General features: G+C 36.7%; 1 long non-coding RNA gene across 1 annotated transcript; it reads right to left on the reverse strand.

Moving 5' to 3' along the window:
• Nucleotides 1-635: 635 nt before the first annotated feature.
• On the reverse strand, nt 636-20,209 carry LOC309611556. Its single transcript, XR_014234592.1, has 2 exons — nt 13,646-20,209; nt 636-6,954 (listed from the first exon to the last, which is right to left on the reverse strand). It is a non-coding gene; the product is annotated as an uncharacterized lncRNA (long non-coding RNA).
• Nucleotides 20,210-20,462: the final 253 nt, after the last annotated feature.

Below are 20,462 nucleotides of genomic sequence, written 5' to 3' on the forward strand. Positions count from 1 at the left end.
CAAAAAAAAAAAAAACACTTAATAACAGTGTAATTGTTTTAAAGACATTTTAATTGATAGTTACGCACAGCATACGTATTAATAACTATATACACAATTCAACTGAAAAGATGACAATAGCTATGACCAAGTTCACTATTCACAGGCTATGATGACTACTATCTACAAAATAGTGATTATAAATTTGATTATAAGATACATTTTAATTTCAGAAGTGTTCGAATGTGTAAAAGGATACACTTTGGAATTGCTTAAATATAAGACAGTTTAGCAGGTTTGCAGGATACAAGATCAATATGGAAGAGAGATTCCATTTCTGTACCAGTAGTAGACAAAACACCCAGTTAGTTGGGTTGGAGTTGCTGACTTTTTGCTCTACATAGGGCAGTATAAGGTGGAACAAAGTACACTGTAAGAAAACTTTCCCCTACCTCCCTGCTCCTCTTCTACTCTAGGTGATTTCCTGCCCCCTTCCAGCCCCAGCACACACTTCTGTTTCTCCAGGGGTTTCTTGCACTGCTCTTGTAATGTTTTGGCACCACGAATCTTTCTATGGCTTCTGGATCGGATTGGATTTGGAAAGTGGAATCACATCTGGGTTAGTTTTCCATCTAATAGAGAGATTCAGTTTAGACTTTTCTAAACCTCTTCAAATATCTCATATTTATGTGTGTATTTGTTTTTCTGTTAACAAACAAGGATATGAGAGGGTTTTAAGTCATTCAGTGTTTCTATAGAACAGGGGGAAAAAATCACCATTTGATCTCTTTCTCTGTTTCACCATTTATAATCTTCATACATGTATATCTGAAAAATGTAATGTTTAAAACTTTTTGATCATTTTTTAATAAATTTATTTGCTTGTTTGTTTATTTATTTATTTTTGGCTGCATTAGGTCTTCGTTGCTGTGCACGGGCTTTCTCTAGCTGTGTCAAGTGGGGGCTACTCTTCGTTGTGGTGCGTGGGCTTCTCATTGTGGTGGCTTCTCTTGTTGTGAAGCACGGGCTCTAGGTGTGCGGGCTTTGGTAGCCATGGCACACGGGCTCAGTAGTTGTGGCTCGTGGGCTCTAGAGCACAGGCTCAGTAGTTGTAGCGCACGAGCTTAGTTGCTCTGAAGCATGTGGGATCTTCCAGGACCAGGGCTCGAACCCGTGTCCCCCGCATTGGCAGGCAGATTCTTAATCACTGTGCCAACAGGGAAACCCCTGAAAAGTGTAATTTTTACCAAAGCCTGTAATTTATTATAGTTAATTTAAATAAATGAGTACAGTGTTTGTTATTGGAGCTAACTCTCAAAGATCTGACAAAAGCTTTAAAGTATAATAAAGAGATGGATCTTGTATGTATTTTCTTTATGTCAAATCTTTGTGAATCTCAAATCTAAAGAGAATTTGAGCAGAAAACACACACTTTTTAAAAAACCACTTTATCCTCAATCCTTTCAGAAAGTTTCTAAGAGTTGATCAGCCAATTTTATCTTGCACTAAATAAACTCTAATGATAGACATTTTATGATTGGTAAATCTTTTATGACTTCTGTGTCTTGTAGCTGACTATTTTCTAAAATACAGCACTGTGAAAAGATCACCTGCCTGATGAGACAGGTAAGTAATCTGTTTTCAGACATGGGGATGCTTACCTTTTTACTCTCTCTCCAATTATTGCTGCAGCCATTGTAGCCATTCTCCTTGGGTGATGCCTTTGACTTCATCAAGTAATGTGCCTCTTTTTGTTAATTACACAATATGGCTTTCTTATCGACCCAAATCTATGCTGTGCTCTTTCTTTTTCTATCTTGGCCATTGTGTTGTGAATAAACGAGCAAAATAAGGTATGTTTACTGTATTGCTTTGGAAGAAAGTGATTGTCAAAATAATACCATCCCACTCCATATATCTCTTCCCCAAGTGACACAGCTGACTGCTTTATTGACAACAACAAATGTTCTCTTTTGCAATGTTGCAAAGCCAATGTAGCCAGGGAAGAGAAAAAGAAGCGTCATCCAGTTTCTGTTATCAGCCATCAAATTATATCTAAAGTTTTACTACAAAATTTATATTAACAATATGTGAAAGACAGGAATGCCTGGACACTTTTGATAGAGTTTTAGGATGGACACATCTATATTAAATATGTTATACCTGTATCTATTTTTTTCTTTGTAGGAAAGTTAGTGGGACTGTAAGCTATAAATTGCTCTCAGGTCAATTTTACAGTTACTTTTGTTAGTCTATTTTGTGAGCAGGCTTACTGTGGAGGAGAACAGAAGGTGGAATAATTCTGTCTTGGGTGTCTCTTTCGCCCTGTAACTTTTAACAAGTTCCCAAACCGTCTGCCTAGGGAGGTGGCAGAATTCTCAAGAATTATTTACCATTTGCTGCTTCATCAATATGTTTAAGTTCTTTTCACTGTTTATAGCAATACTCCCTTAATAATTATGTTGAGTAGAAGTAAAGAGTGTGGGCTCTGCACTCGGTTATTAGCTATAACTTTGTGCAAGTCGTTTAACCTCTCTAGTCTCAGTTTCTTCATCTGTAAAATGAGAATAATAAATGTATTTACCTCATAGGGATTATATGAGAAAATGTGTGTGATCATATAATACAGAGACAGGATGAGAGTAAATGTTCAACAAATGTAGTTATTATTTTTTTTTGCTAATATCAAGGCAAATGAGCAAAGGAAGTAGATGTGTGGATAAGAGTGTTTATGGTATAAGGGGTATAACCACATCTGATATCATGAACCATGTTATCAAAAAGGCTTCTGTTGTTTTCACCAAAACCCAAAATGTATTCTAAATCATAGAAGATTCCTGAAAGAACATAGAGCTGAAATGAGTTGGAGAAAGTAACAATGCTAACCCATTGGCTGTAAAAATTATTTTCAGCTTCTGAAGGAAATAAAAGCTAATGCAATGAATGGAAGTGAAATAAAATTACCTTGAAAAGGATGATTAACTGATGAATAGATGATTAGAAAAGTCTTTAAAAATGAAATGTGACTTAGATCAAAGCTTTTGGCTAATATTTGAGTATTTAAGAAATACAAGATGTCTTATAAAAGAACTTGCAGCCCTATACTGAAAACCCAAAGCAAATAAACAAAGCAAACAAACAAAGCCAAACAAATCAGGAGACTCTGAACTGTGTACAGTGATTAAGTTAAAATGTCTTATCATTTCCCTATCCATTTTCATCAGCATAACTTCCCAAAGTAACACAGTCTATTGCATCAGATGGAATAGGTGAGACTAGACCCGAGGATGTGACACATCCAGAAATGTCAAGCAATAAAGGGAAGACATTTGCTTTATTACCATGAATGTTGTGGACCAGGGGTTAACAATCCCATAACCTCTGACCAACATGTCTTTCATTTGATGAAAAAGCCTCACAACTTTAACATGATGAAAGATAAATCAGAGCTCTTGAACAAACCATAAGTGTTCATTTCCGTAGTGAAATCTTTGCTTCTTTACCTTGTTATATATGAATCACGGTATTAAAGTGAAAAAGTGGTGCTCATAGACATTGAGGGCTCAGCTTTATGTCTCCTGGTCCTCAAACTTCTAGTAAAATATACCAATTTCTGAGAGCCTATTTAGAAGGTCTAAAAAAGGGAAGAGGTCATGTGGCAGGGTGCGGGGGATACCTGAACAAATGAAAAATGAAGACATATTTCACAGAGATCTCATTGACTTTTAGAAATACTTTGAACAACAGCCATGGCCACTGGGGTGCTGTAATGACATGCCCCATTTTAAAATGTAACGCTAAGTAAACGTAGGAGTGGAAATTTAACAATTGAACATTTAATGGCTGCAATTATGGCAAAAGAATAATGAACCTATTAGACAGAAGAACTGGCAATTACTCTATAGCTTATTGGAATACAGCTGTGAAAAAGTAATACAGCAGCATACTTAAGAATGGTTATTAAAAGAAGATAATGCATTCTGTTTACACTGACAGAAGCAATTTTTCTTTTGAAATGAAATGGGGCTTTTTGGCTATCAGACATATGAACTCAGATATGATGAATCCTACTATTTAAAGGTAATGCATTTTCCAGATACGCTTCTCTAGCTGTAAATGATGCCTCCACTCAGATGGTAAGGGTGAGATTTTTTTGGTGGAAGAAATGGAAGAAGATGTCAAAATGGACTTAGAAACACAAATAAATCACCTGGCGAAAAGTGGGCTACATTTTAAATGATCCAAATAGCTGTAATAAATGAAACAGCTACAAGTTCAAAGATGAGGTTGTCAAGAGAGGGTGTTCAGAACAATTACATGATCTATGAAATCATCATTTTGGTGTCCAGGAGTGATGGATGTGTCCCATGAAGTTTTTAAATGTATATACTTCTAAGTACAATTTATATGGCCTTCTCCATTTTCAGATATAACCTTCCAGATGTGGTTATCAGAACCCTGGGAGTCAGCCAAACATCAGGCTGGCTGAAAACAATAATCTAGACAAAGGATCAGGCACTGAAATTCAATTGAAGTGTAAGAAAAGTGTCCTACTTATGTGCGTTTGACAGAATGGAGCGAGGGCTCAGCCCTTCAACACCCAGACACCTGCCTGGAGACAGATTTTGGAGGGGAAGATGCATTCTTGTAACAAGATGTCATTTCTGGCCATTTTCAAGGTAGATTGGAGGAATGTAAAATAAAGTCTCAACTTCACAGAATGCTGGAAATTCAGAGATCCTTGGGGGATGTCCTCTGATCCATCCCTCTGCTTACTAGCAGGACCATAGTTAAGCCATTTAAAACAGAGAGACTCTTCCACTTTGTCTTTCATGAAGGAAGCCTCAAAGTCTTGGTATTTATAATGAGAAAAAGTGCGTAACTCCCTCTCTGTGGGGAAAGTCTGCATGAAACTCAAACTCAGATCCCTTTTCCTATTCCTCTCCTATAATTTTATAGGACAGGATTAAAGCATGGTGACCAGGACTTGAAACTCAACTTTCCTGGAAAACTGATGTGTACGCATGCCCTACCCACTCCAGTCCAAATTTTGCAGCAATCCGGTCAGGTCACAGCCTGGAGCTTCAAGCCAGCTGTGCTCATTATGCCGTAGATAACAAGCTTATGTGGCAAGAGACTGTTTTTAATGGTATATTCTGTCTGCAATAGGACCATTTTGATGTCTGACACATGTAAAAAGAACAAAGTAAATTATCTTTTGACCCGGAAGCAAGTTGCTTAGGGCAGGGAATGAATGTGAAGCTATAAAACAACAAGATATTTTTATAGTTTTAGGGTCACAGACCTGTTTTGAGGATCTAAGGGAATCTGTAGACAATCACCCCAGGAAAATGCACATACATACTAGTTTTGCATGAAATCTCAGGGCTAGAAACCTAGTAGGAAGCTGGCAGTCCTAGATGGAGACTTATACATACGAAGTGGCCACTTTCAATTTATGCAACTCTTCATCCAGGTAAAACTTATGCAACAGCCAGTTCTCAAACATTTGATTTAATAAGGTCAACGATAGTGGTGAAACGAAAACCATGTAATTAAAAAAAAAAAAAAGATTATAGCTAAATGGTTTTCCTAGCCTTCCTGCCAAGCCAGATTCTAACTGATTTGGATTTTGCCCTCTCTTTCTTCCCATGTTTAAGCTGGTAGAGGGGCAGTGGTGAGCAAATGTCTAGTGTGTGGACAAAGAAAGAGAATTTTAGATGACCAGCTCCTGGGTAATGAAAGTTGACTATTAGTTTTGAGATACGGAAGAAGTGAAAGATTAGAGGATGGCTTTGTCCATATTTTTCTACCAGCTCTGGTCTCACCAGTGAACCAAACTTCTCCCCATTCAGGTTCAAGATGATGGGAATATTGCCATGATGACATGTTAAGTCTGATGCCAGAGAGGCCAATGAAAATGGACTGAAAAGGCCAGTCCCTTTGTGGAGTTTGCACAGCAAACTCCATTGTCTCACCTGCCCTGCTCTAATTTCAGTCTCTGCCCTCCTTGGCCCACACCTTGGCCCATCATTCAAATTTCAAGTTGGGGTTTAGATCTGGTCTCAAAATAAAATCATGCTTATCCCATTTACTTTTTGACTTGATTTGCTCTTAGATTTTATTCCCTCAAAATAGCTGTTGGTGTTTCCCTGAGTGAACTCCTTTTTTTGGTATGCAGCTGCCCAACTAATCTCCACCTTCCCAACTCTGCAACCCGGAGAGAGGGCCTGAGAGTGGTCCTGAACTTGTGCTTCCTGACAACGCTCTGCCGTGTGTGGGTACAGGCAACAGGAGAAAGGGAAACTGTTAAGTGATTATTAATTATATGGTGATTATTAAGGTGGGATAGGAGCAGGGGAGAGAGAGGAGGGTAATTGGTTGACATGTACACAAAAGTCCTCAAATTTAAACTTCTGGTTTCTCTCATCAGACAACTTAGAAAGAGGTTAGAAACACAGGTTAAAAAGAGGGTAACCTCCCTACGATTTTAAGCTCGTGCATCATTTCAGATCACAGCCTCTATTGTGCAGTGAAATATTTCTTTAAAAATATAATTATCTTATGAATAGTGCAATTATATTGCTTTGTGTGTGTGTCAAAATTGTCAATTTGTTAAGTGAAAACATTTAATATATGTTCTAGATTTGTCATTTTTTAATTTTTATGTACTTAGAGTCTCAAAAAAAGAAAGAAAATATCCTAAACCTGAGAAGCCCTGGAGAAAGAAAGAAGAGGGGAAGGAGGAGGAGGGGAAATTGGGAATAGAGAAAAGGAAAACAGTACTGGACTTAGTTTGGGGGCAGAAGAAACTTAGTCTACCTTTTACCATGATCCATTTGCTGTCCCCTCCATTTCTTCCCAGGAAAATTGAAATGTCCCTTTTCCTCTCCCTCTCTATTGCCTGATGTGTACTGATGAATATATGCAAATTAAAATATGCAGAGGGCATGGTGTGGCTTCCATTAGAATAACCTGAAGGATTTTTTTTTTTAAACATCTTTATTGAAGTATAATTGCCTTACAATGGTGTGTTAGCTTCTGCTTTATAACAAAGTGAATCAGTTATACATATACAATATGTTCCCATATCTCTTCCCTCTTGCATCTCCCTCCCTCCCACCCTCCCCATCCCACCCCTCTAGGTGGTCACAAAGCACCGAGCTGATCTCCCTGTGCTATGCGGCTGCTTCCCACTAGCTATCTATTTTACATTTGGTAGTGTATATATGTCCATGACACTCTCTCACCCTGTCACATCTCACCCCACCCCCTCCCCATATCCTCAAGTCCATTCTCTAGTAGGTCTGTGTCTTTATTCCCGTCTTGCCACTAGGTTCTTCATGGCCTTTTTTTTTTTTTTTTTTTCCTTAGATTCCGTATATATGTGTTAGCATACTGTATTTGTTTTTCTCTTTCTGACTTACTTCACTCTGTATGACAGACTCTAACTCCATCCACCTCATTACAAATACCTCCATTTCATTTCTTTTTATGGCTGAGTAATATTCCATTGTATATATGTGCCACATCTTCTTTATCCATTCATCTGTCGATGGACATTTAGGTTGCTTCCATGTCCTGGCTATTGTAAATAGAGCTGCAATGAACATTTTGGTACATGACTCTTTTTGAACTATGGTTTTCTCAGGGTATATGCCCAGTAGTGGGATTGCTGGATCGTATGGTAGTTCTATTTGTAGTTTTTTAAGGAACCTCCATACTGTTCTCCATAGTGGCTGTATCAATTTACATTCCCACCAACAGTGCAAGAGAGTTCCCTTTCCTCCACACCCTCTCCAGCATTTATTGTTTCTAGATTTTTTGATGATGGCCATTCTAACCGGTGTGAGATGATATCTCATTGTAGTTTTGATTTGCATTTCTCTAATGATTAATGATGTTGAGCATTCTTTCATGTGTCTGTAGGCCATCTGTATATCTTCTTTGGAGAAATGTCTATTTAGGTCTTCTGCCCATTTTTGGATTGGGTTGTTTGTTTTTTTGTTATTGAGCTGCATGAGCTGCTTGTAAATCTTGGAGATTAATCCTTTGTCAGTTGCTTCATTTGCAAATATTTTCTCCCATTCTGAGGGTTGTCTTTTGGTCTTGTTTATGGTTTCCTTTGCTGTGCAAAAGCTTTTAAGTTTCATTAGGTCCCATTTGTTTATTTGTGTTCTTATTTCCATTTCTCTGGGAGCTGGGTCAAAAAGAATCTTGCTGTGATGTATGTTATAGAGTGTTCTGCCTATGTTTTCCTCTAAGAGTTTGATAGTGTCTGGTCTTACATTTAGGTCTTTAATCCATTTTGAGTTTATTTTTGTGCATGGTGTCAGGGAGTGTTCTAATTTCATACTTTTACATGTATCTGTCCAATTTTCCCAGCACCACTTATTGAAGAGGCTGTCTTTTCTCCACTGTATATGCTTGCCTCCTTTATCAAAGATAAGGTGACCATATGTGCGTGGGTTTATCTCTGGGCTTTCTATCCTGTTCCATTGATCTATATTTCTGTTTTTGTGCCAGTACCAAACTGTCTTGATTACTGTAGCTTTGTAATATAGTCTGAAGTCAGGGAGCCTGATTCCCCCAGCTCCATTTTTCGTTCTCAAGATTGCTTTGGCTATTCGGGGTCTTTTGTGTTTCCATACAAATTGTGAAATTTTTTGTTCTAGTTCTGTGAAAAATGCCAGTGGTAGTTTGATAGGGATTGCATTGAATCTGTAGATTGCTTTGGGTAGTAGAGTCATTTTCACAATGTTGATTCTTCCAATCCAGGAACATGGTATATCTTTCCATCTATTTGTATCATCTTTAATTTCTTTCATCAGTGTCTTATAATTTTCTGCATACAGGTCTTTTGTCTCCTTAGGTAGGTTTATTCCTAGATATTTTATTCTTTTTGTTGCAATGGTAAACGGGAGTGTTTTCTTAATTTCACTTTCAGATTTTTCGTCATTAGTGTATAGAAATGCAAGAGATTTCTGTGCATTAATTTTGTATCCTGCTACTTTACCAAATTCATTGATTAGCTCTAGGAGTTTTCTGGTAGCATCTTTAGGATTCTCTATGTATAGTATCATGTCATCTGCAAACAGTGACAGCTTTACTTCTTCTTTTCTGATTTGGATTCCTTTTATTTCTTTGTCTTCTCTGATTGCTGTGGCTAATACTTCCAAAACTATGTTGAATAATAGTGGTGAGAGTGGGCAACCTTGTCTTGTTCCTGATCTTAGTGGAAATGGTTTCAGTTTTTCACCATTGAGGACGATGTTGGCTGTGGGTTTGTCATATATGGCCTTTATTATGTTGAGGAAAGTTCCCTCTATGCCTACTTTCTGCAGGGCTTTTATCATAAATGGGTGTTGAATTTTGTCGAAAGCTTTCTCTGCATCTATTGAGATGATCATATGGTTTTTCTCCTTCAATTTTTTAATATGGTGTATCACATTGATTGATTTGCGTATATTGAAGAATCCTTGCATTCCTGGGATAAACCCCACTTGAGCACGGTGTATGATCCTTTTAATGTGCTGTTGGATTCTGTTTGCAAGTATTTTGTTGAGGATTTTTGCATCTATGTTCATCAGTGATATTGGCCTGTAGTTTTCTTTCTTTGTGACATCTTTGTCTGGTTTTGGTATCAGGGTGATGGTGGCCTCGTAGAATGAGTTTGGGAGTGTTCCTCCCTCTGCAATATTTTGGAAGAGTTTGAGAAGGATAGGTGTTAGCTCTTCTCTAAATGTTTGATAGAATTCACCTGTGAAGCCATCTGGTCCTGGGCTTTTGTTTGTTGGAAGGTTTTTAATCACAGTTTCAATTTCAGTGCTTGTGATTGGTCTGTTCATATTTTCTGTTTCTTCCTGGTTCAGTCTCAGCAGTTTGTGCATTTCTAAGAATCTGTCCATTTCTTCCAGGTTGTCCATTTTATTGGCATAGAGTTGCTTGTAGTAATCTCTCATGATCTTTTGTATTTCTGCAGTGTCAGTGGTTACTTCTCCTTTTTCATTTCTAATTCTATTGATTTGAGTCTTCTCCCTTTTTCTCTTGATAAGTCTGGCTAATGGTTTATCAATTTTGTTTATCTTCTCAAAGAACCAGCTTTTAGTTTTATTGATTTTTGCTATTGTTTCCTTCATTTCTTTTTCATTTATTTCTGACCTGATCTTTATGATTTCTTTCCTTCTGCTAGCTTTGGGGTTTTTTTGTTCTTCTTTCTCTAATTGCTTTAGGTGCAAGGTTAGGTTGTTTATTCGAGATGTTTCCTGTTTCTTGAGGTAGGCTTGTATTGCTATAAACTTCCCTCTTAGCACTGCTTTTGCTGCGTCCCATAGGTTTTGGGTCGTCGTATCTCCATTGTCATTTGTTTCTAGGTATTTTTTGATTTCCCCTTTGATTTCTTCAGTGATCACTTCGTTATTAAGTAGTGTATTGTGTAGCCTCCATGTGTTTGTATTTTTTACACATCTTTTCCTGTAATTGATATCTAGTCTCATAGCATTGTGGTCGGAAAAGATACTTGATACGATTTCAATTTTCTTAAATTTACCAAGGCTTGATTTGTGACCCAAGATATGATCTATCCTGGAGAATGTTCCATGCGCACTTGAGAAAAATGTGTATTCTGTTGTTTTTGGGTGGAATGTCCTATAAATATCAATTAAGTCCATCTTGTTTAATGTATCATTTAAAGCTTGTGTTTCCTTATTTATTTTCATTTTGGATGATCTGTCCATTGGTGAAAGTGGGGTGTTAAAGTCCCCTACTATGATTGTGTTGCTGTCGATTTCCCCTTTTATGGCTGTTAGTATTTGACTTACGTATTGAGGTGCTCCTATGTTGGGTGCATAAATATTTACAATTGTTATATCTTCCTCTTGGATCGATCCCTTGATCATTATATAGTGTCCTTCTTTGTCTCTTATAATATTCTTTATTTTTAAGTCTATTTTGTCTGATATGAGAATTGCTACTCCAGCTTTCTTTTGATTTCCATTTGCATGGAATATCTTTTTCCATCCCCTCACTTTCAGTCTGTATGTGTCTCTAGGTCTGAAGTGGGTCTCTTGTAGACAGCATATATATGGGTCTTGTTTTTGTATCCATTCAGCCAGCCTGTGTCTTTTGGTGGGAGCATTTAATCCATTTACATTCAAGGTAATTATCGATATGTATGTTCCTATTCCCATTTTCTTAAATGTTTTGGGTTTGTTATTGTAGGTGTTTTCCTTCTCTTGTGTTTCTTGCCTAGAGAAGTTCCTTTAGCATTTGTTGTAAAGCTGGTTTGGTGGTGCTGAACTCTCTCAGCTTTTGCTTGTCTGTAAAGGTTTTAATTTCTCCATCACATCTGAATGAGATCCTTGCTGGGTAGAGTAATCTTGGTTGTAGGTTTTTCTCCTTCATCACTTTAAGTATATCCTGCCACTCCCTTCTGGCTTGCAGAGTTTCTGCTGAAAGATCAGATGTTAACCTTATGGGGATTCCCTTGTGTGTTATTTGTTGTTTTTCCCTTGCTGCTTTTAATATGTTTTCTTTATATTTAATTTTTGACAGTTTGATTAATATGTGTCTTGGCGTGTTTCTCCTTGGGTTTATCCTGTATGCGACTCTGTGCTTCCTGGACTTGATTAACTATTTCCTTTCCCATATTAGGGAAGTTTTCAACTATAATCTCTTCAAATATTTTCTCAGTCCCTTTCTTTTTCTCTTCTTCTTCTGGGACCCCTATAATTCAAATGTTGGTGCGTTTAATGTTGTCCCAGAGGTCTCTGAGACTGTCCTCAGTTCTTTTCATTCTTTTTTCTTTATCCTGCTCTGCAGTAGTTATTTCCACCATTTTATCTTCCAGGTCACTTATCCTTTCTCCTGCCTCAGTTATTCTGCTATTGATCCCATCTAGAGTATTTTTAATTTCATTTATTGTGTTTTTCATCGTTGCTTGGTTCCTCTTTAGTTCTTCTACGTCCTTGTTAAATGTTTCTTGCATTTTGTCTATTCTATTTCCAAGATTTTGGATCATCCTTACTATCATTATTCTGAATTCTTTTTCAGGTAGACTACCTATTTCCTCTTCATTTGTTAGGTCTGGTGTGTTTTGACCCTGCTCCTTCATCTGCTATGTGTTTTTCTGTCGTCTCATTTTGCTTATCTTACTGTGTTTGGGGTCTCCTTTTCACAGGCTGCACGTTCGTAGTTCCCTTTGTTTTTGGTATCTGTCCCCAGTGGGTAAGGTTGGTTCAGTGGGTTGTGTAGGCTTCCTGGTGGAGGGGACTAGTGCCTGTGTTCTGGTGGATGAGGCTGGAACTTGTCTTTCTGGTGGGCAGGTCCACATCTGGGGGTGTGTTTTGGGGTGTCTGTGAACTTAGTATGATTTTAGGCAGCCTCTCTGCTAATAGGTGGGGTTGTGTTCCTGTCTTGCTAGTTGTTTGGCATAGGGTGTCCAGCACTGTAGCTTGCTGGTCGTTGAGTGAAGCTGGTTCTTGATGTTGAGATGGAGATCTCTGAGAGATTTTTGCCGTTTGGTATTACGTGGAGCTGGTAGGTCTCTTGTGGACCAGTGTCCTGAAGTTGGCTCTCCCACCTCAGAGGCACAGCCCTGATGCCTGGCTGGAGCACCAAGAGCCTTTCATCCACACAGCTCAGAATATAAGGGAGAAAAAAACAGAAAGAAAGAAAGAGAATAAAATAAAATAAAATAAAGCTATTATAATAAAAAATAAGAAAAAAAATTATTAAGAGTAAATGTATTCAAAAAAAAATTTTTTTTAATTTTTAAAAATAGATTTATTAATTTTTTATAGTAAAAAATATGAAAAAAATTTTTAAGAAAAAAATTTATTAAGAAAAAAATTTTAATTTTTTTAAAATAAAAAATATGAAAAAACTTATTAAAAATTTTTTTAATTTCTAAAAATAGAAAATACGGAAAAAATTATTAAGAAAACATATAATAGGAAAAAAAATTTTTTTAAGTTAAAAAAAAAAAAAAATGGACGGACCTAACCCTAGGACTAATGGTGAAAGCAAAGCTATACAGACAAAATCTCACCCAGAAGCATACACATATACACTCACAAAAAAAAGGAAAAGGGGAAATTAATATATCCTGCTCCTAAAGTCCACCTTTTGAATTTGGGATGATTCGTTGTCTATTCAGGTATTCAACAGATGCAGGCACATCAGGTTGTTTGTGGAGCTTTAATCCACTGCTTCTGAGGCTGCTGGGAGAGATTTCCCTTTCTCTTCTTTGTTCGTACAGCTCTCAGTGTTCAGCTTTGGATTTGGACCTGCCTCTGCATGTACGTCGCCTGAGGGCGTCCGTTCCCCGCCCAGACAGAACGGGGTTAAAGGAGCAGCTGCTTCGGGGGCTCTGGCTCACTCAGGCCGGGGGAGGGAGCGGTACGGAGGAGGCGGGGCGAGCCTGCGGCGTCAGAGGCGTCATGACGTTGCAGCAGCCTGAGGCGCGCTGTGTGTTCTCCCGGGGAAGTTGTCCCCGGATCACGGGAGCCTGGCAGTGGCTAGCTGCACTGGCTCCCGGGAGGGGCGGTGTGGAGAGTGACCTGTGCTCGCACACAGGCTTCTTGGTGGCGGCAGCAGCAGCCTTAGCGTCTCCTACCAGTCTCTGGGGTCCGCGCTGATGGCCGCGGCTCGCGCCCGTCTCTGGAACCTGAAGGATTTTATTAGATGCTAAAAAAGGAAGTGCAAAAATTCCCTGATTCTGTGACTTCACATAGTGGGGTCTCCATAAACATTTGTCATATTGAATTCAAGTGAGTAAGTTTTGCAATCAGTACATTTTCAAGTTCCTCTGCAACGTCTGTAGCAAATCAATGAATAGCTTTGCCTGCAGGTATCACCATGGATCTCTTGGGTAGTGAATTGGCCTCCATTCACTCATGACTTGTCTGGTCAACCCTCTGCATTGTGTGCACAAAAGAAATGTTTGATTATTTGAAAGACCTAAATCTGTCTTTGACTAGCTGTGGGATGTTGAGTAAGTCACTTTATCCTTCTGAGCTCTGTTTCCTTTTCTGAAAATAGAGGCATTAAATGACGACAGTGTAAGAGATGTTTTCCAGATCTAAATGTTTGTGATTCTGTGATTTTATGCTGTTTGTGATGCTGTTTATGCTATATGACACAAAAACTCAATCCTACATATTTTGTCGTCTGAGAACACTGTATCAATATTTCTCAAGCAAACTAATATTTCTACCCATGTATACAACTATGGAGCCTTTGTTTTTCTGAATACATCAACAGCTTATTTTCATTCCGTATGTCAATACAGAGGTAATAGAAACTTGGTCTGAGGGACGATTGGAGAAGTAAGGCTTGTGATTATTAAGGAACTTGTGCAAATTTCTCCACAGAACCCAGTCCCTTCCTCGATTGCCATGATGAGATTTTTAGTCTGATGCCAGCCTTAGCCTACCTCTGGAGATTATGATTACATGTTTAAACACGTCTTATCGTATCACAGTGGGAGCTGGTTGAAAGCGCCAACCAACTGTGCTTTCTTGCCACGCATTAATGGCAACAAGCTATTTTCTTTAGGAAGTGCATTTTACTGATTAGAAAATACAAAAATAAAGCCAAAGTCTGGCAAACAAGGAGCTCAGAAAGGTGATTAATAAGAAAGAGGAAATTGTGCTGCAAGAACATATCTTTATGAATGTGTACTCTCTGTAGCTAATATCTGAGGCAAATATTTTTGATTTTGAATTGGCTTATAAATGCAACTATCAACAGAGTGATAGCAGCGTAATTCTTAGAGAATACGTGTATTGCTTAAAGAATAAACATAGTTCTTTCTTAATAAGTAGCGAAGTTTTGTTGATTATTGGCAGAAAATAATTGAAAAGCAGTAAGGGAAAATTTTCAGAAGAAACACTTCCAGCTTATGCCACTATAGGTAAATCGTATTTTACAGAAAAGAGAAGCACAGAAACTTGTTTTATTAGTATGTAGCATCATCTCTTCAATATTTTCTTTGCTAGCATTCAGTGTTCATGGTAAAGGAAGCAGCTGTTTACATCCAATGTACTCTTTTCTTGGCTTCCTTCTCTTTAGCAGACTTTGAAAAAGGAACATACTTCTTTTACAAATGCAATACAAAAATTCCTGCACTAGGGAATAGCTCTACCCTCTCAAATCTACAAATTGATGCAGAGCTTTTATTGTTTTCTCATTTATTCTCCCTGTAGCATATCAGTGCACATATCACTATTGGTGTATTAATAATATTTAATGATAATTACGTTAGCAACATTAATAAAGTATTTTAATTCTCTTTCCCAGTTAAATCAATTCCCTTGTGCTAGAATGAAATCATTAGTAATTCCACATCGATTCACAAAATTTTCCAATTTTTTTAATGTTGTATTTTCAGATTTCCACAGAGATGTGGTAAATAAATAAGGTCTTTGTGTGTAACAATTCAAATCTTCCATTTCAGCTTCTACATGTGGCATTTTTGTGATCAGTCATAGGGAAAGGAAGAGCAAGCTCCTGAGGTGTTAGAAGGGGCTGGGAATTGGCACCTTCATTTGCCAGTTTCAACAAGAGGCTTCTTCAGTAATATACAGGTGAGATTGAGATTGTACTTTCTTCCTTGGTTTCCTTTCTAATCTTTCAATAAATTGCATTCATCTTTTACTGTTTTCCTTTGTCTTAATCTATAGCATAGTCTTTTCTATTTGTAAGGAATCAGCTCATTAAACAAAGTCCTAAGTCTTGTTAGGTTAATGCAATCAATGTTTATTTCTTACTTATGGCACAGTGCAATGCAGGCCATGTGGCAATCCTGCATGGCTCTCATCCTAACTATGACTTGGGGACCAGGCTATTTCCATCTTGCAAGTTGGGAATCCCAGAATCCTTTGCTTTTAACCTCTTTGTTGGAAGACAAAGTGCGTGGAGAAGGCACATCCACTCTTCTCTGCCTCAGATTAGAAAGGATGCAGACTTCCTTTAACTTTTCACCAGCAGGAACTAGTCACATGCACCCACCTAGATACATGAGGACAGAGAAATACGGTGAAGCACATTTTGTGAGTGAGGATATTTTTGGAGTACCAACACTCTCAGCCATATCTTTAAAAAATTAGAATTATTTCTATTAAGAAGAGGGAAAAGGAAAATTCAAGGTGTAGCTAAACAAAACAAAGAAATTGTCCTTCCTCTCAAGAGCGTGGAGGGGTTTGAGGATTAATGAATTCTAGACATTCAATAATATCAATAATTCCAACATTAGTAATGCTGGGCATTTCCACTTTGTAAGGCACTTTTACAATACTGTATCCTCAGAACTTTTACAGTTTCCAACACATAATAGTTGCTCAATAAATATTTGTTGAATCCACGAATGTGTGTCAATTCAAGTCAAACCTTTCATAATCTTGCATCTTATCACTGGTTGGCTGATTAGCCACTGGTAATAATACAACTTTGGTTACAGATGACTTTGCCAGTTCATAAAGATCATTGGGCAGCAAATGAGCAAAGTTGCCTCTTTCCTTCATTAGACTTTGCCCAGCCAGCTGGTGTATATGGAAGTGCTCTGGATCTGTTCTCTAGAGAGAAGAAAAAGGTATCCAATTGCAGCTTCATTCTCCTTTTCTTTTTCCCTTAACTAGCTTTCATGACATTGATTAGGGTAAATTCTAATGGCTGTTACAGATAAACCCCAACATCTTTGAAGTATATATCGCTGAAGTTTATTCCTTACTCATAGCATCCAGTGCAGATACTCCTGGTCAAGTAAGCCTGTTTGCAAGTTGTGTCACAGCGACTAAGGCTCCTTCCATCTTAAAGCTCCACTGCCTTCCACTTGTGTCTCCAGGTTACACTGTGGGGTCATCTCTGTTCAAGCCAGCTGGAAGGGGAATATATCACAGAAGGTCTTACCTGGGAGGTTTTTATGGTAGAATTTTCATAGGCTTAGAAGTTGTGTACATCACTTCCACCTATATTCTACCAGCCACCATTCAGTCTTATGACTGTATCGAGCTGCAAAGGAGACTGGGAACTGTTTTTGAACAATTATTCTAGAAGGAGAAAAACAGTCTCTGTCACAATAATCAACACAGATTAAGTAGACGTGGTATTTATAAGCTATTAATTCCCAGAAAACATAAGATACTTATGTTAAGAGGACTAAAAATTTTACTCACACTCTACACAGATATATATTTTATCTCTTAGCTAGTTACTCTTTTTCACAAGCTGCCACCCACTGGTAAAAGAAAAAGAAAAGCAACTAGATTTTAGTTTAATTGACTGATATAATACCATAGAAGCCTTCTTATCTGGTGTTCTCATTATCCATATTTGGTTGGCTATTTGAAAAAGCTTAGCAAGGCAGGAAATCACAAAAATAGATTCATAAATACATTAAAGATTTCAACTTGAAACATAAATAGGCATTGTTTTGCCTAGCTTTTAATATAAATTCAAAGACTTTCATTTGTGTATGAATTATTGATTCAAGGGAATCTTATCTTTTTTGCATAAGCTACATCCACTGTGTTTTCTGTAGTTTTAAGTTTCAATTTTCTTAAAAAGGAGCAAATTTCCAGCTTCCTCTTTTACAGTTGTCTCTCCCACATCTAATTTAATAGTCATTTTAAATGTGGCCTATCTTTAACAAGATTTTCCAAGACATTATATTCATTTTTTTAATATAAATTTACTTATTTTATTTATTTATTTTTGGCTGCGTTGGGTCTTCATTGCAGTGCGCGGGCTTTCTCTAGTTGCGGCGAGCGGGGGCTACTCTTCGTTGCGGTGCGCAGGCTTCTCATTGTCGTGGCTTCTCTTGTTGTGGAGCACGGGCTCTAGGCGCACGGGCTTCAGTAGCTGTGGCTCGCGGGCTCTAGAGCGCAGGCTCAGTAGTTGTGGCGCACGGGCTTAGTTGCTCTGCGGCATGTGGGATCAGTTCCTTTGCTTCTGGCATAGTTTTACTAGATGTGTAAATATTCCTGAAAATATGTCTTTTTAAAATTTTGCTATTGTTTGCACTTTATATATGTGTAATCATAAAGCCTATCAATGACTTACTTTTTTTCATTCAAAATTATCTTTTAAAAAGCATCCATGTTCATGTGTATTTCTACTGTTCACTCATTTTAACTGCTGTATATTATTTCATATTTCAAATATGTTACAATTTATCCATTCTACTGTTGATGGAGAGTGGATTGTTTCTAGGTTTTACTATTATAAACATTCTTGTACATGTCTCCTCATACACATATACAATATTTCCTTGGCTATGTGTAGGAAATACTGGGTCGTAGATAGTGGGCATGTTCAAATTCACAATGTAATGTCAAACAGTTTTCCAAAGAGGCTGGGCCAATTTACAATCCTACCAGCCATTGGATCATATCATCAACACTTGATATTTTCCTACTGTTTACTTGGGATGTTAATCAATTGTTGGATAAATGTAATAAGCATCTTTTTGCCAGCTTTTGGATTATCATATCTCTCTTCCTTGTATCTTTTAGTGAACAAGCATTTTTAAAAATTTCATGTGATAAGATGTATTATTTTTAGTTTATAAATTGAATTTTATGTCTTGTTTAAGAAATCTTTATTATCCTAAGGCCATAGATGAATTCTCTTATATTCTGTTTTAAATGTTTCATAATTTTCCTTTCACATATAAGTAGCTAAACTATTTGGAGTTGATTTTTGTGTCTGGCATTAGGTAAGAATCCAATTTCATTTTTTGTTCAGTGAAGAGCCAATTGTCTCAGTGCATTTTATTAAATAATCTGTCATTGCCCCACTAATCTGCAATGCTGGTTTTCTCATATATTCTGTTTCTATGTTAAATGGGTTCATTTCTAGGCTCTCGCTGTTCTATTGGGTTATTTATCAACCCCTGAGCCAATGCAAAGCTGATAATTGCTATAGCTTTATAAACTTTTTTTTTTTATCTTGTAGGAAACTTTCCCTAATTTCCCTTTGTGGAAAAATAGGCAACTGTATGATATTGAATTCTCTTATTCATGATCATGATAAAGTTCTCCATTTATTTAACATTTTAATATCTTTCGATAAGAGTTTATAATTTTATCCTTGAAAGTCTTTTATATTTAAAAAAAATTTATTACTGGATAGTTTATATATTTCTTGATATTATAAATGTATATTTAAAATTATATTTTCTAACTAACTTCTTTAATAACTTAGTAAGATCTTTTGGGATGTCTATGTACATAATAATGTTATTGTCAAATAATAGTAATTTTGTTTCTTGCTTTATTGAAACTCATCAAAGCAATTTTTCTGTGGTCATTGAGATGTTCATATCATTTTTTTCTTCTTTTATCTCTTAATGTAGTGAATTACATTGATCGATTTTCCAATGTTAAGCCAATTTTGAATTTCTGAGATAAATGCAACTTGGTCAGCCATGTTTGGATTTGGTTGGCTAATAATTTAGCACTTCTACAATTATGTTCAAAAGAAACATTGGGCTGTAACTTTTCCCTTTCCTGCTATCATTGTCAAATTTTGATATCCAAGTTGTGTCAACCTCAATAAATTAAAAAGGGAATGTACTCTTTCTTCTCTACTCTGGGGATACTTTGTGTGAGATTAGAATAATAATTGGTCTCTTAATATTTTATGGAAATATCAGTAAAACCAGCAAAAAAAACCTCTGGTTTGGTTTCACTAATAGTTATGTGACTATTCAGTTTTCTTATTTATTTGTGAGTCAATTTTGGTAATTATAAGTATTTAAGAATTTGCCTAATTCATCACAGTTTTCAGATTTTTTGGCATGAAGTTGATCTAAATATTTTCTTTTTATTTCTTAATCTCCCCTCTATGTGTAGTTATACCACCTGATGCCTTCTTAAAGTTATTCACTTGTCACTTTTTTCTGTTTATTCTTTCCATATTTTTGCCTATTTTTAAGAGACTTATCTTTCTTAAAGAACAGATATTTGATTTGTTCATACTGTTTATAGTAGCCTTTTTCCTCTTCCATTTCATTGATGTTTACTCTTATCCCTATTTTTTCCTTCCTTCTGCTATTTTAAGCTTTACCTTGTGTCCTGTTTCTAATTTAATTCATTAATTTTCAGTTGTTCTTATTTTCTAATAAGACATTTAAGGCTATAAGTTCTCTTCTAAGTAACATATTAGCTACACACCACAAGTTTTGATAAATATTGTTTCAAAATTGTTCAGTTATAAATATTTCCTGATTTCCTCTTTTTTTTACTAGGAGTTGTTTTGTTTGAAGTATAATATAAAATTTCCATGCATTTAGGGTTTCTTTAGTTTTTTTTGTTGTCGTTATTGTTGTTCATTTCTAACTATATGTATTATAATCAGGAAATAAGCTATGTTTGGTTCTAATCCTTTAAAACTTATTGAGGCTGTCTTTATGGCCTAGCACATCATTAGTTTTCATGAATATTCCAAGTGTACCAAAGAAGAATGTGTATTCTGGAGTTTTG

This window comes from Balaenoptera borealis, assembly GCF_965194805.1.
Source record: "Balaenoptera borealis genome assembly, chromosome: 1".
Classification (NCBI taxonomy): domain Eukaryota; kingdom Metazoa; phylum Chordata; class Mammalia; order Artiodactyla; family Balaenopteridae; genus Balaenoptera; species Balaenoptera borealis.